Genomic DNA, 26,297 nt, shown 5'->3' with positions numbered 1-26,297 from the left:
GTGTCTTCTCAAGGTGGCAACTCCAACAGCTTCCAACCCATCTCCCTTGTGCTTCCTAGGGTGTGTGTTGGCAAGGCGGTGTGTAACTGCAGGGTCATTGGGCTCCTTCCCCCAAGGATCCCAAATCACTGGGGGTTCTTCTTCACAACAGCAGCCCGCACCTCTCACCCTGCAAAGTGGGATCCCACTTTGCAGTATGTGCTTCCCAGGGGGAGACACTGTGTCCCAGCCCTCCTTCCTCCCCACTGCACGCATGTAGGCACCCAGCGAGGCTCTGGAATCTCTCCGTCTAGTCTGCCTGCTGGATGTGCTGACAGCAGAGACTCCTCCTGGGGGCTTGTGCATGGGCTCAACAAGATGGCAGGCATACCAGGAGCCTCAGCTTTCTAGTCAAGCAAATGGCTGGAGTGTGCTCTATGCTTCTCTGTGTCCCTCCTTCTCTTGGCTAGTCTGTCCTGGCATTGAAGCTCAGGGTCTTCAAGCTGCTAGGAAAGTCCACAGGCAAGCAGGCCGGCAGGCAGGCAGGCAGGCAGGAAAGGCTTTCTTGGAACACTTGAGCCAAGCCTCATTTCAGTGATAGCAATTCATCTATTCAAGGAGTAGGCATCCCACATAGAGAAGGTTGGGCAAAGCCACAAAGAAGCCCCTCAGGTACCCACAGGAAGTCATGCCAGGCAGTAGAGGGGCGGGTGGAGTGGCTGAGTGATGGGTGGGTACGGGTCCGGCCGGGGAGCTGCTGGCCACAGGCTAGATGTGCTTGCAGCCAGAAGCGAGAAACCAGTGAGCTAGGCAAGAGCAGTGGGGTGGGTGTGAGTGCGCCACCGTGCGGAAGTGCGGGGTGTGGCACGGGCCTGCGGTGTGGTCAGAGTGTGTGGGGTGGGCAGGGGCTCCCTAGGCAGGGCTGTGAGCACAGTGGAGCTAGGGTTTGAGTGTGTGTGGAGCAGGTGATTGTGATTGTGACTGTGAGGGAGTCAGCGTGCCAGGAGGGTGTGTGAGCATGTGTGGGGAAAGTGTGCAGAAGGCAGGCTGAGCGGTGCGGGCTGGGGTTGTGAAGAAGCCGACTAAGGTGGGCTGGCTTGGATGAAAGAAGAGGGCGGGGGGGGGGGGGGGGGGTGGAGGGCGGCGGAGGAGGCAGTAGGCCTGGGGTGGGCGTGGAGAGGTGGAAGGCCTGGGCGGGCCCCCGGGCCGGGTGGAGGCAAAAGCCTACAGCACCCGGTATTCCCAGGCGGTCTCCCATCCAAGTACTAACCAGGCCCGACCCTGCTTAGCTTCCGAGATCAGACGAGATCGGGCGCGTTCAGGGTGGTATGGCCGTAGACGCCTGCTGCCGCTGCGCGCAGCCCCAAATGCTGCTCGCCGCCTCTGCAGCCTCCGCTCTCCACGCTCTCGCCAGCCTCTGCCTGCGGCTCTCGCCTCACACACACCTGCTGCGCCTGCCTGCTCGCACAACTGCATCGGAGCACGCTCGCACCAACGCACGGACCGCAGCCTCTGCCAGCAAGCCGAGCCTGCTGCTCTCGCCGCCAAGCGCTCTCTCCCCCCTTCCACCCAACCTTCCCCACACACGCACTAATGCCCAGAAGGAGACCGGGCCGATTTCCCAGCGACTCACTGCCCTGCCCTCCTACCCCACAGCCTGCCTGCGTCAGCCTTGCACATTCAAGCGCTTAAGGCAAGTGCACTTGCAAGGCTCCCCACCTGTCTTCTCCGGCCGCCAGGCTACTGAGGGACCGCTTCCATCTCTCGGTGCATGGCTGTGCATTTGGCTGCTTCCCCATGCTTTGCATCTCACTGCGCTTGCCTCCCTCCCTCCCTCACCTCGCTTTGCCCTCACCGGCCATGCACTCAGCAGAGGCCTGGGCTTTGCAGAGCATCCTGGAAGTCACCTCTCTAGTGCCGGTGCAGAACCACCTAACCCAGAAACCTGGTCCACAACTGTCCTCAGGACAGGCCCATTCCTCACCCCACCAGTAACCCTCCCCCAAACCCTCAACCCCATGGAGTAGGTCTACACCTAAGCTCAAACCTATCCCAAGTCTCACCCTAACCCCATCTTCCATACTGAAATCGCACCTGACCCCTGTCCCCCACCTCTTCCCTAAACCTCACCTAACCCAAGCCTAAGGCCAATGCTGACCCCAATTCACAGCCAAAAGCTGAAGCCCAACGGAACCCCCGCCCTAACACCTAATTGGACCCTTCAGCCCAACCTCTGATCAAGACCTGCACAGCAGGTCTCTAGATGCCACCAGGGCCCCAACCCAGCAAGGAAAACCAGGGAGGACAGAACTCCCTTGGACGGTACATGAAATGGGAGGTCCCCAGTGTGGGAAAGCACGGGCGTGAGGCTGGTGCCTTGTCCTCTTTCTGTCCATCCAATCCAGCCTTGCCAGCCTCCTGAAACCACTGTGACTCTGTGTTTGCGCGAAGGGAGGGGTGATTCTCTCCCTAAACCAATTGCTCTGTCTTTCTCTCTCTCTCTCTCTCCCATCTCTCTCTCTCTCTCTCTCTCTCTCTCTCTCTCTCTCTCTCTCTCTCTATCTCTCTCTCACTCTGTGTGTGTGTGTGTGTGTGTGTGTGCCTGCACCGAACTTAATTCCAGGCTTCACTAGATCCCACAGGGTGGGGATGGCTTGCATACATTGGAGGTGGCTGCACAAGGCCCCCTGGGCCTCTGTCCTTCTGAGCACAGCCCAGCTCCCATGCCAACCCTCCCACCGTACTTCGTTGCGGGGACTGAGCATTCCAGCCCTGGTGGCCAACTGCTTCTTCTGACTGCCAGGCTTCTTCTTCACCTCGTGTCTTCTCAAGGTGGCAACTCCAACAGCTTCCAACCCATCTCCCTTGTGCTTCCTAGGGTGTGTGTTGGCAAGGCGGTGTGTAACTGCAGGGTCATTGGGCTCCTTCCCCCAAGGATCCCAAATCACTGGGGGTTCTTCTTCACAACAGCAGCCCGCACCTCTCACCCTGCAAAGTGGGATCCCACTTTGCAGTATGTGCTTCCCAGGGGGAGACACTGTGTCCCAGCCCTCCTTCCTCCCCACTGCACGCATGTAGGCACCCAGCGAGGCTCTGGAATCTCTCCGTCTAGTCTGCCTGCTGGATGTGCTGACAGCAGAGACTCCTCCTGGGGGCTTGTGCATGGGCTCAACAAGATGGCAGGCATACCAGGAGCCTCAGCTTTCTAGTCAAGCAAATGGCTGGAGTGTGCTCTATGCTTCTCTGTGTCCCTCCTTCTCTTGGCTAGTCTGTCCTGGCATTGAAGCTCAGGGTCTTCAAGCTGCTAGGAAAGTCCACAGGCAAGCAGGCCGGCAGGCAGGCAGGCAGGCAGGAAAGGCTTTCTTGGAACACTTGAGCCAAGCCTCATTTCAGTGATAGCAATTCATCTATTCAAGGAGTAGGCATCCCACATAGAGAAGGTTGGGCAAAGCCACAAAGAAGCCCCTCAGGTACCCACAGGAAGTCATGCCAGGCAGTAGAGGGGCGGGTGGAGTGGCTGAGTGATGGGTGGGTACGGGTCCGGCCGGGGAGCTGCTGGCCACAGGCTAGATGTGCTTGCAGCCAGAAGCGAGAAACCAGTGAGCTAGGCAAGAGCAGTGGGGTGGGTGTGAGTGCGCCACCGTGCGGAAGTGCGGGGTGTGGCACGGGCCTGCGGTGTGGTCAGAGTGTGTGGGGTGGGCAGGGGCTCCCTAGGCAGGGCTGTGAGCACAGTGGAGCTAGGGTTTGAGTGTGTGTGGAGCAGGTGATTGTGATTGTGACTGTGAGGGAGTCAGCGTGCCAGGAGGGTGTGTGAGCATGTGTGGGGAAAGTGTGCAGAAGGCAGGCTGAGCGGTGCGGGCTGGGGTTGTGAAGAAGCCGACTAAGGTGGGCTGGCTTGGATGAAAGAAGAGGGCGGGGGGGGGGGGGGGTGGAGGGCGGCGGAGGAGGCAGTAGGCCTGGGGTGGGCGTGGAGAGGTGGAAGGCCTGGGCGGGCCCCCGGGCCGGGTGGAGGCAAAAGCCTACAGCACCCGGTATTCCCAGGCGGTCTCCCATCCAAGTACTAACCAGGCCCGACCCTGCTTAGCTTCCGAGATCAGACGAGATCGGGCGCGTTCAGGGTGGTATGGCCGTAGACGCCTGCTGCCGCTGCGCGCAGCCCCAAATGCTGCTCGCCGCCTCTGCAGCCTCCGCTCTCCACGCTCTCGCCAGCCTCTGCCTGCGGCTCTCGCCTCACACACACCTGCTGCGCCTGCCTGCTCGCACAACTGCATCGGAGCACGCTCGCACCAACGCACGGACCGCAGCCTCTGCCAGCAAGCCGAGCCTGCTGCTCTCGCCGCCAAGCGCTCTCTCCCCCCTTCCACCCAACCTTCCCCACACACGCACTAATGCCCAGAAGGAGACCGGGCCGATTTCCCAGCGACTCACTGCCCTGCCCTCCTACCCCACAGCCTGCCTGCGTCAGCCTTGCACATTCAAGCGCTTAAGGCAAGTGCACTTGCAAGGCTCCCCACCTGTCTTCTCCGGCCGCCAGGCTACTGAGGGACCGCTTCCATCTCTCGGTGCATGGCTGTGCATTTGGCTGCTTCCCCATGCTTTGCATCTCACTGCGCTTGCCTCCCTCCCTCCCTCACCTCGCTTTGCCCTCACCGGCCATGCACTCAGCAGAGGCCTGGGCTTTGCAGAGCATCCTGGAAGTCACCTCTCTAGTGCCGGTGCAGAACCACCTAACCCAGAAACCTGGTCCACAACTGTCCTCAGGACAGGCCCATTCCTCACCCCACCAGTAACCCTCCCCCAAACCCTCAACCCCATGGAGTAGGTCTACACCTAAGCTCAAACCTATCCCAAGTCTCACCCTAACCCCATCTTCCATACTGAAATCGCACCTGACCCCTGTCCCCCACCTCTTCCCTAAACCTCACCTAACCCAAGCCTAAGGCCAATGCTGACCCCAATTCACAGCCAAAAGCTGAAGCCCAACGGAACCCCCGCCCTAACACCTAATTGGACCCTTCAGCCCAACCTCTGATCAAGACCTGCACAGCAGGTCTCTAGATGCCACCAGGGCCCCAACCCAGCAAGGAAAACCAGGGAGGACAGGACTCCCTTGGACGGTACATGAAATGGGAGGTCCCCAGTGTGGGAAAGCACGGGCGTGAGGCTGGTGCCTTGTCCTCTTTCTGTCCATCCAATCCAGCCTTGCCAGCCTCCTGAAACCACTGTGACTCTGTGTTTGCGCGAAGGGAGGGGTGATTCTCTCCCTAAACCAATTGCTCTGTCTTTCTCTCTCTCTCTCTCTCCCATCTCTCTCTCTCTCTCTCTCTCTCTCTCTATCTCTCTCTCTCACTCTGTGTGTGTGTGTGTGTGTGTGTGTGTGCCTGCACCGAACTTAATTCCAGGCTTCACTAGATCCCACAGGGTGGGGATGGCTTGCATACATTGGAGGTGGCTGCACAAGGCCCCCTGGGCCTCTGTCCTTCTGAGCACAGCCCAGCTCCCATGCCAACCCTCCCACCGTACTTCGTTGCGGGGACTGAGCATTCCAGCCCTGGTGGCCAACTGCTTCTTCTGACTGCCAGGCTTCTTCTTCACCTCGTGTCTTCTCAAGGTGGCAACTCCAACAGTTTCCAACCCATCTCCCTTGTGCTTCCTAGGGTGTGTGTTGGCAAGGCGGTGTGTAACTGCAGGGTCATTGGGCTCCTTCCCCCAAGGATCCCAAATCACTGGGGGTTCTTCTTCACAACAGCAGCCCGCACCTCTCACCCTGCAAAGTGGGATCCCACTTTGCAGTATGTGCTTCCCAGGGGGAGACACTGTGTCCCAGCCCTCCTTCCTCCCCACTGCACGCATGTAGGCACCCAGCGAGGCTCTGGAATCTCTCCGTCTAGTCTGCCTGCTGGATGTGCTGACAGCAGAGACTCCTCCTGGGGGCTTGTGCATGGGCTCAACAAGATGGCAGGCATACCAGGAGCCTCAGCTTTCTAGTCAAGCAAATGGCTGGAGTGTGCTCTATGCTTCTCTGTGTCCCTCCTTCTCTTGGCTAGTCTGTCCTGGCATTGAAGCTCAGGGTCTTCAAGCTGCTAGGAAAGTCCACAGGCAAGCAGGCCGGCAGGCAGGCAGGCAGGCAGGAAAGGCTTTCTTGGAACACTTGAGCCAAGCCTCATTTCAGTGATAGCAATTCATCTATTCAAGGAGTAGGCATCCCACATAGAGAAGGTTGGGCAAAGCCACAAAGAAGCCCCTCAGGTACCCACAGGAAGTCATGCCAGGCAGTAGAGGGGCGGGTGGAGTGGCTGAGTGATGGGTGGGTACGGGTCCGGCCGGGGAGCTGCTGGCCACAGGCTAGATGTGCTTGCAGCCAGAAGCGAGAAACCAGTGAGCTAGGCAAGAGCAGTGGGGTGGGTGTGAGTGCGCCACCGTGCGGAAGTGCGGGGTGTGGCACGGGCCTGCGGTGTGGTCAGAGTGTGTGGGGTGGGCAGGGGCTCCCTAGGCAGGGCTGTGAGCACAGTGGAGCTAGGGTTTGAGTGTGTGTGGAGCAGGTGATTGTGATTGTGACTGTGAGGGAGTCAGCGTGCCAGGAGGGTGTGTGAGCATGTGTGGGGAAAGTGTGCAGAAGGCAGGCTGAGCGGTGCGGGCTGGGGTTGTGAAGAAGCCGACTAAGGTGGGCTGGCTTGGATGAAAGAAGAGGGCGGGGGGGGGGGGGGGGGGTGGAGGGCGGCGGAGGAGGCAGTAGGCCTGGGGTGGGCGTGGAGAGGTGGAAGGCCGGGGCGGGCCCCCGGGCCGGGTGGAGGCAAAAGCCTACAGCACCCGGTATTCCCAGGCGGTCTCCCATCCAAGTACTAACCAGGCCCGACCCTGCTTAGCTTCCGAGATCAGACGAGATCGGGCGCGTTCAGGGTGGTATGGCCGTAGACGCCTGCTGCCGCTGCGCGCAGCCCCAAATGCTGCTCGCCGCCTCTGCAGCCTCCGCTCTCCACGCTCTCGCCAGCCTCTGCCTGCGGCTCTCGCCTCACACACACCTGCTGCGCCTGCCTGCTCGCACAACTGCATCGGAGCACGCTCGCACCAACGCACGGACCGCAGCCTCTGCCAGCAAGCCGAGCCTGCTGCTCTCGCCGCCAAGCGCTCTCTCCCCCCTTCCACCCAACCTTCCCCACACACGCACTAATGCCCAGAAGGAGACCGGGCCGATTTCCCAGCGACTCACTGCCCTGCCCTCCTACCCCACAGCCTGCCTGCGTCAGCCTTGCACATTCAAGCGCTTAAGGCAAGTGCACTTGCAAGGCTCCCCACCTGTCTTCTCCGGCCGCCAGGCTACTGAGGGACCGCTTCCATCTCTCGGTGCATGGCTGTGCATTTGGCTGCTTCCCCATGCTTTGCATCTCACTGCGCTTGCCTCCCTCCCTCCCTCACCTCGCTTTGCCCTCACCGGCCATGCACTCAGCAGAGGCCTGGGCTTTGCAGAGCATCCTGGAAGTCACCTCTCTAGTGCCGGTGCAGAACCACCTAACCCAGAAACCTGGTCCACAACTGTCCTCAGGACAGGCCCATTCCTCACCCCACCAGTAACCCTCCCCCAAACCCTCAACCCCATGGAGTAGGTCTACACCTAAGCTCAAACCTATCCCAAGTCTCACCCTAACCCCATCTTCCATACTGAAATCGCACCTGACCCCTGTCCCCCACCTCTTCCCTAAACCTCACCTAACCCAAGCCTAAGGCCAATGCTGACCCCAATTCACAGCCAAAAGCTGAAGCCCAACGGAACCCCCGCCCTAACACCTAATTGGACCCTTCAGCCCAACCTCTGATCAAGACCTGCACAGCAGGTCTCTAGATGCCACCAGGGCCCCAAACCAGCAAGGAAAACCAGGGAGGACAGGACTCCCTTGGACGGTACATGAAATGGGAGGTCCCCAGTGTGGGAAAGCACGGGCGTGAGGCTGGTGCCTTGTCCTCTTTCTGTCCATCCAATCCAGCCTTGCCAGCCTCCTGAAACCACTGTGACTCTGTGTTTGCGCGAAGGGAGGGGTGATTCTCTCCCTAAACCAATTGCTCTGTCTTTCTCTCTCTCTCTCTCTCCCATGTCTCTCTCTCTCTCTCTCTCTCTCTCTCTCTCTATCTCTCTCTCTCACTCTCTGTGTGTGTGTGTGTGTGTGTGTGTGTGTGCCTGCACCGAACTTAATTCCAGGCTTCACTAGATCCCACAGGGTGGGGATGGCTTGCATACATTGGAGGTGGCTGCACAAGGCCCCCTGGGCCTCTGTCCTTCTGAGCACAGCCCAGCTCCCATGCCAACCCTCCCACCGTACTTCGTTGCGGGGACTGAGCATTCCAGCCCTGGTGGCCAACTGCTTCTTCTGACTGCCAGGCTTCTTCTTCACCTCGTGTCTTCTCAAGGTGGCAACTCCAACAGCTTCCAACCCATCTCCCTTGTGCTTCCTAGGGTGTGTGTTGGCAAGGCGGTGTGTAACTGCAGGGTCATTGGGCTCCTTCCCCCAAGGATCCCAAATCACTGGGGGTTCTTCTTCACAACAGCAGCCCGCACCTCTCACCCTGCAAAGTGGGATCCCACTTTGCAGTATGTGCTTCCCAGGGGGAGACACTGTGTCCCAGCCCTCCTTCCTCCCCACTGCACGCATGTAGGCACCCAGCGAGGCTCTGGAATCTCTCCGTCTAGTCTGCCTGCTGGATGTGCTGACAGCAGAGACTCCTCCTGGGGGCTTGTGCATGGGCTCAACAAGATGGCAGGCATACCAGGAGCCTCAGCTTTCTAGTCAAGCAAATGGCTGGAGTGTGCTCTATGCTTCTCTGTGTCCCTCCTTCTCTTGGCTAGTCTGTCCTGGCATTGAAGCTCAGGGTCTTCAAGCTGCTAGGAAAGTCCACAGGCAAGCAGGCCGGCAGGCAGGCAGGCAGGCAGGAAAGGCTTTCTTGGAACACTTGAGCCAAGCCTCATTTCAGTGATAGCAATTCATCTATTCAAGGAGTAGGCATCCCACATAGAGAAGGTTGGGCAAAGCCACAAAGAAGCCCCTCAGGTACCCACAGGAAGTCATGCCAGGCAGTAGAGGGGCGGGTGGAGTGGCTGAGTGATGGGTGGGTACGGGTCCGGCCGGGGAGCTGCTGGCCACAGGCTAGATGTGCTTGCAGCCAGAAGCGAGAAACCAGTGAGCTAGGCAAGAGCAGTGGGGTGGGTGTGAGTGCGCCACCGTGCGGAAGTGCGGGGTGTGGCACGGGCCTGCGGTGTGGTCAGAGTGTGTGGGGTGGGCAGGGGCTCCCTAGGCAGGGCTGTGAGCACAGTGGAGCTAGGGTTTGAGTGTGTGTGGAGCAGGTGATTGTGATTGTGACTGTGAGGGAGTCAGCGTGCCAGGAGGGTGTGTGAGCATGTGTGGGGAAAGTGTGCAGAAGGCAGGCTGAGCGGTGCGGGCTGGGGTTGTGAAGAAGCCGACTAAGGTGGGCTGGCTTGGATGAAAGAAGAGGGCGGGGGGGGGGGGGGTGGAGGGCGGCGGAGGAGGCAGTAGGCCTGGGGTGGGCGTGGAGAGGTGGAAGGCCGGGGCGGGCCCCCGGGCCGGGTGGAGGCAAAAGCCTACAGCACCCGGTATTCCCAGGCGGTCTCCCATCCAAGTACTAACCAGGCCCGACCCTGCTTAGCTTCCGAGATCAGACGAGATCGGGCGCGTTCAGGGTGGTATGGCCGTAGACGCCTGCTGCCGCTGCGCGCAGCCCCAAATGCTGCTCGCCGCCTCTGCAGCCTCCGCTCTCCACGCTCTCGCCAGCCTCTGCCTGCGGCTCTCGCCTCACACACACCTGCTGCGCCTGCCTGCTCGCACAACTGCATCGGAGCACGCTCGCACCAACGCACGGACCGCAGCCTCTGCCAGCAAGCCGAGCCTGCTGCTCTCGCCGCCAAGCGCTCTCTCCCCCCTTCCACCCAACCTTCCCCACACACGCACTAATGCCCAGAAGGAGACCGGGCCGATTTCCCAGCGACTCACTGCCCTGCCCTCCTACCCCACAGCCTGCCTGCGTCAGCCTTGCACATTCAAGCGCTTAAGGCAAGTGCACTTGCAAGGCTCCCCACCTGTCTTCTCCGGCCGCCAGGCTACTGAGGGACCGCTTCCATCTCTCGGTGCATGGCTGTGCATTTGGCTGCTTCCCCATGCTTTGCATCTCACTGCGCTTGCCTCCCTCCCTCCCTCACCTCGCTTTGCCCTCACCGGCCATGCACTCAGCAGAGGCCTGGGCTTTGCAGAGCATCCTGGAAGTCACCTCTCTAGTGCCGGTGCAGAACCACCTAACCCAGAAACCTGGTCCACAACTGTCCTCAGGACAGGCCCATTCCTCACCCCACCAGTAACCCTCCCCCAAACCCTCAACCCCATGGAGTAGGTCTACACCTAAGCTCAAACCTATCCCAAGTCTCACCCTAACCCCATCTTCCATACTGAAATCGCACCTGACCCCTGTCCCCCACCTCTTCCCTAAACCTCACCTAACCCAAGCCTAAGGCCAATGCTGACCCCAATTCACAGCCAAAAGCTGAAGCCCAACGGAACCCCCGCCCTAACACCTAATTGGACCCTTCAGCCCAACCTCTGATCAAGACCTGCACAGCAGGTCTCTAGATGCCACCAGGGCCCCAAACCAGCAAGGAAAACCAGGGAGGACAGGACTCCCTTGGACGGTACATGAAATGGGAGGTCCCCAGTGTGGGAAAGCACGGGCGTGAGGCTGGTGCCTTGTCCTCTTTCTGTCCATCCAATCCAGCCTTGCCAGCCTCCTGAAACCACTGTGACTCTGTGTTTGCGCGAAGGGAGGGGTGATTCTCTCCCTAAACCAATTGCTCTGTCTTTCTCTCTCTCTCTCTCTCCCATCTCTCTCTCTCTCTCTCTCTCTCTCTCTCTCTCTCTCTCTCTCTCTCACTCTGTGTGTGTGTGTGTGTGTGTGTGTGTGTGTGCCTGCACCGAACTTAATTCCAGGCTTCACTAGATCCCACAGGGTGGGGATGGCTTGCATACATTGGAGGTGGCTGCACAAGGCCCCCTGGGCCTCTGTCCTTCTGAGCACAGCCCAGCTCCCATGCCAACCCTCCCACCGTACTTCGTTGCGGGGACTGAGCATTCCAGCCCTGGTGGCCAACTGCTTCTTCTGACTGCCAGGCTTCTTCTTCACCTCGTGTCTTCTCAAGGTGGCAACTCCAACAGCTTCCAACCCATCTCCCTTGTGCTTCCTAGGGTGTGTGTTGGCAAGGCGGTGTGTAACTGCAGGGTCATTGGGCTCCTTCCCCCAAGGATCCCAAATCACTGGGGGTTCTTCTTCACAACAGCAGCCCGCACCTCTCACCCTGCAAAGTGGGATCCCACTTTGCAGTATGTGCTTCCCAGGGGGAGACACTGTGTCCCAGCCCTCCTTCCTCCCCACTGCACGCATGTAGGCACCCAGCGAGGCTCTGGAATCTCTCCGTCTAGTCTGCCTGCTGGATGTGCTGACAGCAGAGACTCCTCCTGGGGGCTTGTGCATGGGCTCAACAAGATGGCAGGCATACCAGGAGCCTCAGCTTTCTAGTCAAGCAAATGGCTGGAGTGTGCTCTATGCTTCTCTGTGTCCCTCCTTCTCTTGGCTAGTCTGTCCTGGCATTGAAGCTCAGGGTCTTCAAGCTGCTAGGAAAGTCCACAGGCAAGCAGGCCGGCAGGCAGGCAGGCAGGCAGGAAAGGCTTTCTTGGAACACTTGAGCCAAGCCTCATTTCAGTGATAGCAATTCATCTATTCAAGGAGTAGGCATCCCACATAGAGAAGGTTGGGCAAAGCCACAAAGAAGCCCCTCAGGTACCCACAGGAAGTCATGCCAGGCAGTAGAGGGGCGGGTGGAGTGGCTGAGTGATGGGTGGGTACGGGTCCGGCCGGGGAGCTGCTGGCCACAGGCTAGATGTGCTTGCAGCCAGAAGCGAGAAACCAGTGAGCTAGGCAAGAGCAGTGGGGTGGGTGTGAGTGCGCCACCGTGCGGAAGTGCGGGGTGTGGCACGGGCCTGCGGTGTGGTCAGAGTGTGTGGGGTGGGCAGGGGCTCCCTAGGCAGGGCTGTGAGCACAGTGGAGCTAGGGTTTGAGTGTGTGTGGAGCAGGTGATTGTGATTGTGACTGTGAGGGAGTCAGCGTGCCAGGAGGGTGTGTGAGCATGTGTGGGGAAAGTGTGCAGAAGGCAGGCTGAGCGGTGCGGGCTGGGGTTGTGAAGAAGCCGACTAAGGTGGGCTGGCTTGGATGAAAGAAGAGGGCGGGGGGGGGGGGGGGGTGGAGGGCGGCGGAGGAGGCAGTAGGCCTGGGGTGGGCGTGGAGAGCCCCGGGTGGAGGCAAAAGCCTACAGCACCCGGTATTCCCAGGCGGTCTCCCATCCAAGTACTAACCAGGCCCGACCCTGCTTAGCTTCCGAGATCACACGAGATCGGGCGCGTTCAGGGTGGTATGGCCGTAGATGCCTGCTGCCGCTGCGCGCAGCCCCAAATGCTGCTCGCCGCCTCTGCAGCCTCCGCTCTCCACGCTCTCGCCAGCCTCTGCCTGCGGCTCTCGCCTCACACACACCTGCTGCGCCTGCCTGCTCGCACAACTGCATCGGAGCACGCTCGCACCAACGCACGGACCGCAGCCTCTGCCAGCAAGCCGAGCCTGCTGCTCTCGCCGCCAAGCGCTCTCTCCCCCCTTCCACCCAACCTTCCCCACACACGCACTAATGCCCAGAAGGAGACCGGGCCGATTTCCCAGCGACTCACTGCCCTGCCCTCCTACCCCACAGCCTGCCTGCGTCAGCCTTGCACATTCAAGCGCTTAAGGCAAGTGCACTTGCAAGGCTCCCCACCTGTCTTCTCCGGCCGCCAGGCTACTGAGGGACCGCTTCCATCTCTCGGTGCATGGCTGTGCATTTGGCTGCTTCCCCATGCTTTGCATCTCACTGCGCTTGCCTCCCTCCCTCCCTCACCTCGCTTTGCCCTCACCGGCCATGCACTCAGCAGAGGCCTGGGCTTTGCAGAGCATCCTGGAAGTCACCTCTCTAGTGCCGGTGCAGAACCACCTAACCCAGAAACCTGGTCCACAACTGTCCTCAGGACAGGCCCATTCCTCACCCCACCAGTAACCCTCCCCCAAACCCTCAACCCCATGGAGTAGGTCTACACCTAAGCTCAAACCTATCCCAAGTCTCACCCTAACCCCATCTTCCATACTGAAATCGCACCTGACCCCTGTCCCCCACCTCTTCCCTAAACCTCACCTAACCCAAGCCTAAGGCCAATGCTGACCCCAATTCACAGCCAAAAGCTGAAGCCCAACGGAACCCCCGCCCTAACACCTAATTGGACCCTTCAGCCCAACCTCTGATCAAGACCTGCACAGCAGGTCTCTAGATGCCACCAGGGCCCCAAACCAGCAAGGAAAACCAGGGAGGACAGGACTCCCTTGGACGGTACATGAAATGGGAGGTCCCCAGTGTGGGAAAGCACGGGCGTGAGGCTGGTGCCTTGTCCTCTTTCTGTCCATCCAATCCAGCCTTGCCAGCCTCCTGAAACCACTGTGACTCTGTGTTTGCGCGAAGGGAGGGGTGATTCTCTCCCTAAACCAATTGCTCTGTCTTTCTCTCTCTCTCTCTCTCCCATCTCTCTCTCTCTCTCTCTCTCTCTCTCTCTCTCTCTCTCTCTCTCTCTCACTCTGTGTGTGTGTGTGTGTGTGTGTGTGTGTGTGCCTGCACCGAACTTAATTCCAGGCTTCACTAGATCCCACAGGGTGGGGATGGCTTGCATACATTGGAGGTGGCTGCACAAGGCCCCCTGGGCCTCTGTCCTTCTGAGCACAGCCCAGCTCCCATGCCAACCCTCCCACCGTACTTCGTTGCGGGGACTGAGCATTCCAGCCCTGGTGGCCAACTGCTTCTTCTGACTGCCAGGCTTCTTCTTCACCTCGTGTCTTCTCAAGGTGGCAACTCCAACAGCTTCCAACCCATCTCCCTTGTGCTTCCTAGGGTGTGTGTTGGCAAGGCGGTGTGTAACTGCAGGGTCATTGGGCTCCTTCCCCCAAGGATCCCAAATCACTGGGGGTTCTTCTTCACAACAGCAGCCCGCACCTCTCACCCTGCAAAGTGGGATCCCACTTTGCAGTATGTGCTTCCCAGGGGGAGACACTGTGTCCCAGCCCTCCTTCCTCCCCACTGCACGCATGTAGGCACCCAGCGAGGCTCTGGAATCTCTCCGTCTAGTCTGCCTGCTGGATGTGCTGACAGCAGAGACTCCTCCTGGGGGCTTGTGCATGGGCTCAACAAGATGGCAGGCATACCAGGAGCCTCAGCTTTCTAGTCAAGCAAATGGCTGGAGTGTGCTCTATGCTTCTCTGTGTCCCTCCTTCTCTTGGCTAGTCTGTCCTGGCATTGAAGCTCAGGGTCTTCAAGCTGCTAGGAAAGTCCACAGGCAAGCAGGCCGGCAGGCAGGCAGGCAGGCAGGAAAGGCTTTCTTGGAACACTTGAGCCAAGCCTCATTTCAGTGATAGCAATTCATCTATTCAAGGAGTAGGCATCCCACATAGAGAAGGTTGGGCAAAGCCACAAAGAAGCCCCTCAGGTACCCACAGGAAGTCATGCCAGGCAGTAGAGGGGCGGGTGGAGTGGCTGAGTGATGGGTGGGTACGGGTCCGGCCGGGGAGCTGCTGGCCACAGGCTAGATGTGCTTGCAGCCAGAAGCGAGAAACCAGTGAGCTAGGCAAGAGCAGTGGGGTGGGTGTGAGTGCGCCACCGTGCGGAAGTGCGGGGTGTGGCACGGGCCTGCGGTGTGGTCAGAGTGTGTGGGGTGGGCAGGGGCTCCCTAGGCAGGGCTGTGAGCACAGTGGAGCTAGGGTTTGAGTGTGTGTGGAGCAGGTGATTGTGATTGTGACTGTGAGGGAGTCAGCGTGCCAGGAGGGTGTGTGAGCATGTGTGGGGAAAGTGTGCAGAAGGCAGGCTGAGCGGTGCGGGCTGGGGTTGTGAAGAAGCCGACTAAGGTGGGCTGGCTTGGATGAAAGAAGAGGGCGGGGGGGGGGGGGGGTGGAGGGCGGCGGAGGAGGCAGTAGGCCTGGGGTGGGCGTGGAGAGCCCCGGGTGGAGGCAAAAGCCTACAGCACCCGGTATTCCCAGGCGGTCTCCCATCCAAGTACTAACCAGGCCCGACCCTGCTTAGCTTCCGAGATCACACGAGATCGGGCGCGTTCAGGGTGGTATGGCCGTAGACGCCTGCTGCCGCTGCGCGCAGCCCCAAATGCTGCTCGCCGCCTCTGCAGCCTCCGCTCTCCACGCTCTCGCCAGCCTCTGCCTGCGGCTCTCGCCTCACACACACCTGCTGCGCCTGCCTGCTCGCACAACTGCATCGGAGCACGCTCGCACCAACGCACGGACCGCAGCCTCTGCCAGCAAGCCGAGCCTGCTGCTCTCGCCGCCAAGCGCTCTCTCCCCCCTTCCACCCAACCTTCCCCACACACGCACTAATGCCCAGAAGGAGACCGGGCCGATTTCCCAGCGACTCACTGCCCTGCCCTCCTACCCCACAGCCTGCCTGCGTCAGCCTTGCACATTCAAGCGCTTAAGGCAAGTGCACTTGCAAGGCTCCCCACCTGTCTTCTCCGGCCGCCAGGCTACTGAGGGACCGCTTCCATCTCTCGGTGCATGGCTGTGCATTTGGCTGCTTCCCCATGCTTTGCATCTCACTGCGCTTGCCTCCCTCCCTCCCTCACCTCGCTTTGCCCTCACCGGCCATGCACTCAGCAGAGGCCTGGGCTTTGCAGAGCATCCTGGAAGTCACCTCTCTAGTGCCGGTGCAGAACCACCTAACCCAGAAACCTGGTCCACAACTGTCCTCAGGACAGGCCCATTCCTCACCCCACCAGTAACCCTCCCCCAAACCCTCAACCCCATGGAGTAGGTCTACACCTAAGCTCAAACCTATCCCAAGTCTCACCCTAACCCCATCTTCCATACTGAAATCGCACCTGACCCCTGTCCCCCACCTCTTCCCTAAACCTCACCTAACCCAAGCCTAAGGCCAATGCTGACCCCAATTCACAGCCAAAAGCTGAAGCCCAACGGAACCCCCGCCCTAACACCTAATTGGACCCTTCAGCCCAACCTCTGATCAAGACCTGCACAGCAGGTCTCTAGATGCCACCAGGGCCCCAAACCAGCAAGGAAAACCAGGGAGGACAGGACTCCCTTGGACGGTACATGAAATGGGAGGTCCCCAGTGTGGGAAAGCACGGGCGTGAGGCTGGTGCCTTGTCCTCTTTCTGTCCATCCAATCCAGCCTTGCCAGCCTCCTGAAACCACTGTGACTCTGTGTTTGCGCGAAGGGAGGGGTGATTCTCTCCCTAAACCAATTGCTCTGTCTTTCTCTCTCTCTCTCTCTCCCATCTCTCTCTCTCTCTCTCTCTCTCTCTCTCTCTCTCTCTCTCTCTCTCACTCTGTGTGTGTGTGTGTGTGTGTGTGTGTGCCTGCACCGAACTTAATTCCAGGCTTCACTAGATCCCACAGGGTGGGGATGGCTTGCATACATTGGAGGTGGCTGCACAAGGCCCCCTGGGCCTCTGTCCTTCTGAGCACAGCCCAGCTCCCATGCCAACCCTCCCACCGTACTTCGTTGCGGGGACTGAGCATTCCAGCCCTGGTGGCCAACTGCTTCTTCTGACTGCCAGGCTTCTTCTTCACCTCGTGTCTTCTCAAGGTGGCAACTCCAACAGCTTCCAACCCATCTCCCTTGTGCTTCCTAGGGTGTGTGTTGGCAAGGCGGTGTGTAACTGCAGGGTCATTGGGCTCCTTCCCCCAAGGATCCCAAATCACTGGGGGTTCTTCTTCACAACAGCAGCCCGCACCTCTCACCCTGCAAAGTGGGATCCCACTTTGCAGTATGTGCTTCCCAGGGGGAGACACTGTGTCCCAGCCCTCCTTCCTCCCCACTGCACGCATGTAGGCACCCAGCGAGGCTCTGGAATCTCTCCGTCTAGTCTGCCTGCTGGATGTGCTGACAGCAGAGACTCCTCCTGGGGGCTTGTGCATGGGCTCAACAAGATGGCAGGCATACCAGGAGCCTCAGCTTTCTAGTCAAGCAAATGGCTGGAGTGTGCTCTATGCTTCTCTGTGTCCCTCCTTCTCTTGGCTAGTCTGTCCTGGCATTGAAGCTCAGGGTCTTCAAGCTGCTAGGAAAGTCCACAGGCAAGCAGGCCGGCAGGCAGGCAGGCAGGCAGGAAAGGCTTTCTTGGAACACTTGAGCCAAGCCTCATTTCAGTGATAGCAATTCATCTATTCAAGGAGTAGGCATCCCACATAGAGAAGGTTGGGCAAAGCCACAAAGAAGCCCCTCAGGTACCCACAGGAAGTCATGCCAGGCAGTAGAGGGGCGGGTGGAGTGGCTGAGTGATGGGTGGGTACGGGTCCGGCCGGGGAGCTGCTGGCCACAGGCTAGATGTGCTTGCAGCCAGAAGCGAGAAACCAGTGAGCTAGGCAAGAGCAGTGGGGTGGGTGTGAGTGCGCCACCGTGCGGAAGTGCGGGGTGTGGCACGGGCCTGCGGTGTGGTCAGAGTGTGTGGGGTGGGCAGGGGCTCCCTAGGCAGGGCTGTGAGCACAGTGGAGCTAGGGTTTGAGTGTGTGTGGAGCAGGTGATTGTGATTGTGACTGTGAGGGAGTCAGCGTGCCAGGAGGGTGTGTGAGCATGTGTGGGGAAAGTGTGCAGAAGGCAGGCTGAGCGGTGCGGGCTGGGGTTGTGAAGAAGCCGACTAAGGTGGGCTGGCTTGGATGAAAGAAGAGGGCGGGGGGGGGGGGGGTGGAGGGCGGCGGAGGAGGCAGTAGGCCTGGGGTGGGCGTGGAGAGCCCCGGGTGGAGGCAAAAGCCTACAGCACCCGGTATTCCCAGGCGGTCTCCCATCCAAGTACTAACCAGGCCCGACCCTGCTTAGCTTCCGAGATCAGACGAGATCGGGCGCGTTCAGGGTGGTATGGCCGTAGATGCCTGCTGCCGCTGCGCGCAGCCCCAAATGCTGCTCGCCGCCTCTGCAGCCTCCGCTCTCCACGCTCTCGCCAGCCTCTGCCTGCGGCTCTCGCCTCACACACACCTGCTGCGCCTGCCTGCTCGCACAACTGCATCGGAGCACGCTCGCACCAACGCACGGACCGCAGCCTCTGCCAGCAAGCCGAGCCTGCTGCTCTCGCCGCCAAGCGCTCTCTCCCCCCTTCCACCCAACCTTCCCCACACACGCACTAATGCCCAGAAGGAGACCGGGCCGATTTCCCAGCGACTCACTGCCCTGCCCTCCTACCCCACAGCCTGCCTGCGTCAGCCTTGCACATTCAAGCGCTTAAGGCAAGTGCACTTGCAAGGCTCCCCACCTGTCTTCTCCGGCCGCCAGGCTACTGAGGGACCGCTTCCATCTCTCGGTGCATGGCTGTGCATTTGGCTGCTTCCCCATGCTTTGCATCTCACTGCGCTTGCCTCCCTCCCTCCCTCACCTCGCTTTGCCCTCACCGGCCATGCACTCAGCAGAGGCCTGGGCTTTGCAGAGCATCCTGGAAGTCACCTCTCTAGTGCCGGTGCAGAACCACCTAACCCAGAAACCTGGTCCACAACTGTCCTCAGGACAGGCCCATTCCTCACCCCACCAGTAACCCTCCCCCAAACCCTCAACCCCATGGAGTAGGTCTACACCTAAGCTCAAACCTATCCCAAGTCTCACCCTAACCCCATCTTCCATACTGAAATCGCACCTGACCCCTGTCCCCCACCTCTTCCCTAAACCTCACCTAACCCAAGCCTAAGGCCAATGCTGACCCCAATTCACAGCCAAAAGCTGAAGCCCAACGGAACCCCCGCCCTAACACCTAATTGGACCCTTCAGCCCAACCTCTGATCAAGACCTGCACAGCAGGTCTCTAGATGCCACCAGGGCCCCAAACCAGCAAGGAAAACCAGGGAGGACAGAACTCCCTTGGACGGTACATGAAATGGGAGGTCCCCAGTGTGGGAAAGCACGGGCGTGAGGCTGGTGCCTTGTCCTCTTTCTGTCCATCCAATCCAGCCTTGCCAGCCTCCTGAAACCACTGTGACTCTGTGTTTGCGCGAAGGGAGGGGTGATTCTCTCCCTAAACCAATTGCTCTGTCTTTCTCTCTCTCTCTCTCTCCCATCTCTCTCTCTCTCTCTCTCTCTCTCTCTCTCTCTCTCTCTATCTCTCTCTCTCACTCTCTGTGTGTGTGTGTGTGTGTGTGTGTGTGCCTGCACCGAACTTAATTCCAGGCTTCACTAGATCCCACAGGGTGGGGATGGCTTGCATACATTGGAGGTGGCTGCACAAGGCCCCCTGGGCCTCTGTCCTTCTGAGCACAGCCCAGCTCCCATGCCAACCCTCCCACCGTACTTCGTTGCGGGGACTGAGCATTCCAGCCCTGGTGGCCAACTGCTTCTTCTGACTGCCAGGCTTCTTCTTCACCTCGTGTCTTCTCAAGGTGGCAACTCCAACAGCTTCCAACCCATCTCCCTTGTGCTTCCTAGGGTGTGTGTTGGCAAGGCGGTGTGTAACTGCAGGGTCATTGGGCTCCTTCCCCCAAGGATCCCAAATCACTGGGGGTTCTTCTTCACAACAGCAGCCCGCACCTCTCACCCTGCAAAGTGGGATCCCACTTTGCAGTATGTGCTTCCCAGGGGGAGACACTGTGTCCCAGCCCTCCTTCCTCCCCACTGCACGCATGTAGGCACCCAGCGAGGCTCTGGAATCTCTCCGTCTAGTCTGCCTGCTGGATGTGCTGACAGCAGAGACTCCTCCTGGGGGCTTGTGCATGGGCTCAACAAGATGGCAGGCATACCAGGAGCCTCAGCTTTCTAGTCAAGCAAATGGCTGGAGTGTGCTCTATGCTTCTCTGTGTCCCTCCTTCTCTTGGCTAGTCTGTCCTGGCATTGAAGCTCAGGGTCTTCAAGCTGCTAGGAAAGTCCACAGGCAAGCAGGCCGGCAGGCAGGCAGGCAGGCAGGAAAGGCTTTCTTGGAACACTTGAGCCAAGCCTCATTTCAGTGATAGCAATTCATCTATTCAAGGAGTAGGCATCCCACATAGAGAAGGTTGGGCAAAGCCACAAAGAAGCCCCTCAGGTACCCACAGGAAGTCATGCCAGGCAGTAGAGGGGCGGGTGGAGTGGCTGAGTGATGGGTGGGTACGGGTCCGGCCGGGGAGCTGCTGGCCACAGGCTAGATGTGCTTGCAGCCAGAAGCGAGAAACCAGTGAGCTAGGCAAGAGCAGTGGGGTGGGTGTGAGTGCGCCACCGTGCGGAAGTGCGGGGTGTGGCACGGGCCTGCGGTGTGGTCAGAGTGTGTGGGGTGGGCAGGGGCTCCCTAGGCAGGGCTGTGAGCACAGTGGAGCTAGGGTTTGAGTGTGTGTGGAGCAGGTGATTGTGATTGTGACTGTGAGGGAGTCAGCGTGCCAGGAGGGTGTGTGAGCATGTGTGGGGAAAGTGTGCAGAAGGCAGGCTGAGCGGTGCGGGCTGGGGTTGTGAAGAAGCCGACTAAGGTGGGCTGGCTTGGATGAAAGAAGAGGGCGGGGGGGGGGGGGGGGGGGGTGGAGGGCGGCGGAGGAGGCAGTAGGCCTGGGGTGGGCGTGGAGAGCCCCGGGTGGAGGCAAAAGCCTACAGCACCCGGTATTCCCAGGCGGTCTCCCATCCAAGTACTAACCAGGCCCGACCCTGCTTAGCTTCCGAGATCAGACGAGATCGGGCGCGTTCAGGGTGGTATGGCCGTAGATGCCTGCTGCCGCTGCGCGCAGCCCCAAATGCTGCTCGCCGCCTCTGCAGCCTCCGCTCTCCACGCTCTCGCCAGCCTCTGCCTGCGGCTCTCGCCTCACACACACCTGCTGCGCCTGCCTGCTCGCACAACTGCATCGGAGCACGCTCGCACCAACGCACGGACCGCAGCCTCTGCCAGCAAGCCGAGCCTGCTGCTCTCGCCGCCAAGCGCTCTCTCCCCCCTTCCACCCAACCTTCCCCACACACGCACTAATGCCCAGAAGGAGACCGGGCCGATTTCCCAGCGACTCACTGCCCTGCCCTCCTACCCCACAGCCTGCCTGCGTCAGCCTTGCACATTCAAGCGCTTAAGGCAAGTGCACTTGCAAGGCTCCCCACCTGTCTTCTCCGGCCGCCAGGCTACTGAGGGACCGCTTCCATCTCTCGGTGCATGGCTGTGCATTTGGCTGCTTCCCCATGCTTTGCATCTCACTGCGCTTGCCTCCCTCCCTCCCTCACCTCGCTTTGCCCTCACCGGCCATGCACTCAGCAGAGGCCTGGGCTTTGCAGAGCATCCTGGAAGTCACCTCTCTAGTGCCGGTGCAGAACCACCTAACCCAGAAACCTGGTCCACAACTGTCCTCAGGACAGGCCCATTCCTCACCCCACCAGTAACCCTCCCCCAAACCCTCAACCCCATGGAGTAGGTCTACACCTAAGCTCAAACCTATCCCAAGTCTCACCCTAACCCCATCTTCCATACTGAAATCGCACCTGACCCCTGTCCCCCACCTCTTCCCTAAACCTCACCTAACCCAAGCCTAAGGCCAATGCTGACCCCAATTCACAGCCAAAAGCTGAAGCCCAACGGAACCCCCGCCCTAACACCTAATTGGACCCTTCAGCCCAACCTCTGATCAAGACCTGCACAGCAGGTCTCTAGATGCCACCAGGGCCCCAACCCAGCAAGGAAAACCAGGGAGGACAGAACTCCCTTGGACGGTACATGAAATGGGAGGTCCCCAGTGTGGGAAAGCACGGGCGTGAGGCTGGTGCCTTGTCCTCTTTCTGTCCATCCAATCCAGCCTTGCCAGCCTCCTGAAACCACTGTGACTCTGTGTTTGCGCGAAGGGAGGGGTGATTCTCTCCCTAAACCAATTGCTCTGTCTTTCTCTCTCTCTCTCTCTCCCATCTCTCTCTCTCTCTCTCTCTCTCTCTCTCTATCTCTCTCTCTCACTCTCTGTGTGTGTGTGTGTGTGTGTGTGTGTGCCTGCACCGAACTTAATTCCAGGCTTCACTAGATCCCACAGGGTGGGGATGGCTTGCATACATTGGAGGTGGCTGCACAAGGCCCCCTGGGCCTCTGTCCTTCTGAGCACAGCCCAGCTCCCATGCCAACCCTCCCACCGTACTTCGTTGCGGGGACTGAGCATTCCAGCCCTGGTGGCCAACTGCTTCTTCTGACTGCCAGGCTTCTTCTTCACCTCGTGTCTTCTCAAGGTGGCAACTCCAACAGCTTCCAACCCATCTCCCTTGTGCTTCCTAGGGTGTGTGTTGGCAAGGCGGTGTGTAACTGCAGGGTCATTGGGCTCCTTCCCCCAAGGATCCCAAATCACTGGGGGTTCTTCTTCACAACAGCAGCCCGCACCTCTCACCCTGCAAAGTGGGATCCCACTTTGCAGTATGTGCTTCCCAGGGGGAGACACTGTGTCCCAGCCCTCCTTCCTCCCCACTGCACGCATGTAGGCACCCAGCGAGGCTCTGGAATCTCTCCGTCTAGTCTGCCTGCTGGATGTGCTGACAGCAGAGACTCCTCCTGGGGGCTTGTGCATGGGCTCAACAAGATGGCAGGCATACCAGGAGCCTCAGCTTTCTAGTCAAGCAAATGGCTGGAGTGTGCTCTATGCTTCTCTGTGTCCCTCCTTCTCTTGGCTAGTCTGTCCTGGCATTGAAGCTCAGGGTCTTCAAGCTGCTAGGAAAGTCCACAGGCAAGCAGGCCAGCAGGCAGGCAGGCAGGCAGGAAAGGCTTTCTTGGAACACTTGAGCCAAGCCTCATTTCAGTGATAGCAATTCATCTATTCAAGGAGTAGGCATCCCACATAGAGAAGGTTGGGCAAAGCCACAAAGAAGCCCCTCAGGTACCCACAGGAAGTCATGCCAGGCAGTAGAGGGGCGGGTGGAGTGGCTGAGTGATGGGTGGGTACGGGTCCGGCCGGGGAGCTGCTGGCCACAGGCTAGATGTGCTTGCAGCCAGAAGCGAGAAACCAGTGAGCTAGGCAAGAGCAGTGGGGTGGGTGTGAGTGCGCCACCGTGCGGAAGTGCGGGGTGTGGCACGGGCCTGCGGTGTGGTCAGAGTGTGTGGGGTGGGCAGGGGCTCCCTAGGCAGGGCTGTGAGCACAGTGGAGCTAGGGTTTGAGTGTGTGTGGAGCAGGTGATTGTGATTGTGACTGTGAGGGAGTCAGCGTGCCAGGAGGGTGTGTGAGCATGTGTGGGGAAAGTGTGCAGAAGGCAGGCTGAGCGGTGCGGGCTGGGGTTGTGAAGAAGCAGACTAAGGTGGGCTGGCTTGGATGAAAGAAGAGGGCGGGGGGGGGGGGGGGTGGAGGGCGGCGGAGGAGGCAGTAGGCCTGGGGTGGGCGTGGAGAGGTGGAAGGCCGGGGCGGGCCCCCGGGCCGGGTGGAGGCAAAAGCCTACAGCACCCGGTATTCCCAGGCGGTCTCCCATCCAAGTACTAACCAGGCCCGACCCTGCTTAGCTTCCGAGATCAGACGAGATCGGGCGCGTTCAGGGTGGTATGGCCGCAGACGCCTGCTGCCGCTGCGCGCAGCCCCAAATGCTGCTCGCCGCCTCTGCAGCCTCCGCTCTCCACGCTCTCGCCAGCCTCTGCCTGCGGCTCTCGCCTCACACACACCTGCTGCGCCTGCCTGCTCGCACAACTGCATTGGAGCAAGGTACATGGAATGGGAGGTCCCCAGTGTGGGAAAGCAGGAGGGTGAGGCTGGTGTCTTGTCCCTTTTCTGTCCATCCAATCCAGCCTTGCTCAGTTTTGAGAAGCCAGGGAGGTTGGCAAGAGCCGTGTGCTTATTCGTGTTGTGGGGTCATTTTGAGTGTTCCATGGTGTGCCAGTGTAGATGTGCATGGGCTTCTGGTGTGGTTAGAGTGTTTTGGGTCAGGAGGGGCTCCTTTGGCAGCACTGTGACCGTGGTGTTGCTAGAGGTTGAGGTTGTATGGAGCAGGTGATTATTAATCTGAGTGAGTCAGGTTTCCTGGAGGATGTATAAGGCTCTGTGCAGATTGCAGGGTGATAAGTTTGGACTGTTGTTGTGAAGTAGCAGGCTAAGGTTGGCTAACTTTGATGAAAGAAATGTGGGGCATGGTAGGGAGGGAACGAATATAGGAGGAGGCAGGCAGTGGTGTAGTGGAATCCGCGGAGACAAGTGCCTTCAGCGCCTGATATTCCCAGGTGGTCTCCCATGTAATTACTAATTTGGCTAGACTCTGCTTTGCTTCCATGTTCAGATGAGATCAGGGGGGTTCAGACATAGATGTCTGAATTCTCTTGTTCAGCCCCATCTGCTGCTGACTGCTTCTGCCTCCTCTGCTGTGCATACGGTTGCCAATTTCTTTCTCTCTCTGCCGCTTTACAAACCTGTTGTGGCCACTTGCTTGGGGAACTTTATAAGATAGAGTGACAGACAGATGGAAGGTCCCCAGTGTTTTCCAGAAAGACTGCTCTTCTTTCTGTTGTCACTGCTCCTTCTCTCCCCCACCCCCACCCCATCTCTATCTGGTGCCATCTTTTTCTCTGTCTCTCTCCCTCCCTCCCTTTCTTCTTCTGTCTCTCACTACGTGAAAGAATGAGATGGCGATATTTTCTCTTTGTTTCTTCTATATTCTTCCTGCTTAACCATCTCTCTCTCTCTCCCTTATCCTCAGGGATCAGTATTGTATTCTAAGATCCTAGAAATTCATTCAAGTTGTATTTGCTTATATTTTCTCCTTTTTTTCTTGCTGGGCATTATTCCATTATGAATGTAAAACAGTGTTCAGTCATTTAGGCCTATAAGGACATGAACACTTTTCTTTTTGACTTACTATTATTTTTTACTTAATCATAGTAAGGTTTGAATTCAGAACCTTTTGGTCCCTCACTTTGCTTAATTCATTTGTGATTTACCATACTTCAAGCCCAGCTTTAACTGGTTATTCTGGAGATGGAGCTTAGTATTCTTTTCTCCCCAATCTGGCCTTGCCTAATCCTCTGTGTCTCAGCCTCCTGAGACATAGCTCCTGGTGTCACATACTGTTAAATCTTCTGTGAATATTCACATTCAAGTTTACTTACTGTTAAATCTTTTTTTTTGATCTGGTCGTGGAGCCTGAACTCGGCCTGGGTGCTGTCCCTCAGCTCTTCAGCTCAAGGCTAGCGCTCTACCTCTTGAGCCACAGCGCCACTTCCAGCTTTTTTCTTTTTGCTTATGTGGTGCTGAGGAATCGAACCCAGGGCCTCAGGCATGCAAGGCAAGTGCTCTACCACTGAGCCACCTTCCCAGCCCTTACTGTTAAATCTTGAATATTTATATTCAAGATTTTGTGCAAACCTGTTTTCCTTTCCCTAGAATACATGTTAAGGAGAATCACAGTTGAGTTATATGATAAATGTGTATACCAATTTTAACAAAGTGACTAATCTATTTCCAGAGTTCTACTTTGCCATCTTACTGGCAAAGTGTGAGAGATTTGATTTATCTGCATCTTTGGCATGTATATTTCCTCACTGGTTATATTTGTTGTTTTAAGTGGTATCTGATGATATCATGATTTTAATTGGTATTTCCCTGGAGGCTAGTGTTAAGTTACACTTTGTAGGAGGCCTTCATTTGAACTGGGCTCCTGTACTGGATGTAATAGACCAAAGCAATGAAGTGCCAAATCACAGTAAGTGAGCTTTAACACTGTAGCTAGTTATGATTAGGTGGCAAATAGTTAAGTAGTTAACCTCGAAGGAACTGACTGGTCAGTTGACTTGGCTATAGTCAGGTGATTTGTTTTCTGTGAGTCTTTTCCCCCCTATAAATGCTGTCTAAATATGTGGTTGGTGTTCTCAGAACCTGCTCTGGGTTTAGGAATTACTTGATTCATGAATTTTTTTGTTGTACTGGTGTTAAATTTCATGTATACTAACCCATCATTGATATTTATACTGGAAACTTGATATTGTCTATAGGCTGCTGAAGATCTGGTTGTTCTCAGTCTTTTCCCCTGTGGTATTCAAGTCAGTTAACGCCTACTGATCTTTCAAAGTTGTTATCTTTCATTTTCTTTCTTTCTTTTTTTTGGGGGGGGGGGTCCGGCCGTGGGGCCTGAACTCTGGGCCTGGGCGCTATCCCTCAGCTCTTCAGCTCAAGGCTAGCGCTCTACCACTTGAGCCACAGCGCCACTTCCAGCTTTTTTTCTTTTTGCTTATGTGGTGCTAGGGAATCGAACCCAGGGCCTCATGCATGCAAGGCAAGCACTCTACCACTGAGCCACCTTCCCAGCTCTTATCTTTCATTTTCATATCAACTCT

The 26,297-nt window shown here is 58.2% G+C and overlaps 9 non-coding genes across 9 annotated transcripts; all 9 read right to left on the bottom strand.

Annotated features, from left to right (window-relative positions):
• Positions 1–1,200: 1,200 nt before the first annotated feature.
• On the bottom strand, positions 1,201–1,319 carry LOC122120940. The gene has a single exon (XR_006149842.1). It is a non-coding gene; the product is annotated as a 5S ribosomal RNA (ribosomal RNA).
• A 2,676-nt stretch (positions 1,320–3,995) lies between these two features.
• Positions 3,996–4,114, bottom strand: LOC122120931. Its single transcript, XR_006149835.1, has one exon. It is a non-coding gene; the product is annotated as a 5S ribosomal RNA (ribosomal RNA).
• Positions 4,115–6,777: 2,663 nt separating this feature from the next.
• LOC122120920 lies at positions 6,778–6,896 on the bottom strand. The gene has a single exon (XR_006149824.1). It is a non-coding gene; the product is annotated as a 5S ribosomal RNA (ribosomal RNA).
• A 2,669-nt stretch (positions 6,897–9,565) lies between these two features.
• On the bottom strand, positions 9,566–9,684 carry LOC122120908. The gene has a single exon (XR_006149813.1). It is a non-coding gene; the product is annotated as a 5S ribosomal RNA (ribosomal RNA).
• A 2,647-nt stretch (positions 9,685–12,331) lies between these two features.
• On the bottom strand, positions 12,332–12,450 carry LOC122120935. Its single transcript, XR_006149839.1, has one exon. It is a non-coding gene; the product is annotated as a 5S ribosomal RNA (ribosomal RNA).
• A 2,648-nt stretch (positions 12,451–15,098) lies between these two features.
• On the bottom strand, positions 15,099–15,217 carry LOC122120929. Its single transcript, XR_006149833.1, has one exon. It is a non-coding gene; the product is annotated as a 5S ribosomal RNA (ribosomal RNA).
• Positions 15,218–17,858: 2,641 nt separating this feature from the next.
• Positions 17,859–17,977, bottom strand: LOC122120932. Its single transcript, XR_006149836.1, has one exon. It is a non-coding gene; the product is annotated as a 5S ribosomal RNA (ribosomal RNA).
• Positions 17,978–20,632: 2,655 nt separating this feature from the next.
• Positions 20,633–20,751, bottom strand: LOC122120930. The gene has a single exon (XR_006149834.1). It is a non-coding gene; the product is annotated as a 5S ribosomal RNA (ribosomal RNA).
• Positions 20,752–23,415: 2,664 nt separating this feature from the next.
• Positions 23,416–23,534, bottom strand: LOC122120922. Its single transcript, XR_006149826.1, has one exon. It is a non-coding gene; the product is annotated as a 5S ribosomal RNA (ribosomal RNA).
• Between the last annotated feature and the right edge of the window lie 2,763 nt (positions 23,535–26,297).

This window comes from Dipodomys spectabilis, unplaced genomic scaffold, assembly GCF_019054845.1.
Source record: "Dipodomys spectabilis isolate Male_0828 unplaced genomic scaffold, ASM1905484v1 ptg000178l, whole genome shotgun sequence".
Taxonomy (NCBI): domain Eukaryota; kingdom Metazoa; phylum Chordata; class Mammalia; order Rodentia; family Heteromyidae; genus Dipodomys; species Dipodomys spectabilis.
Note: the sequence above shows the minus strand (reverse complement) of the source record. Positions and strands in the feature narration are given on the sequence as shown.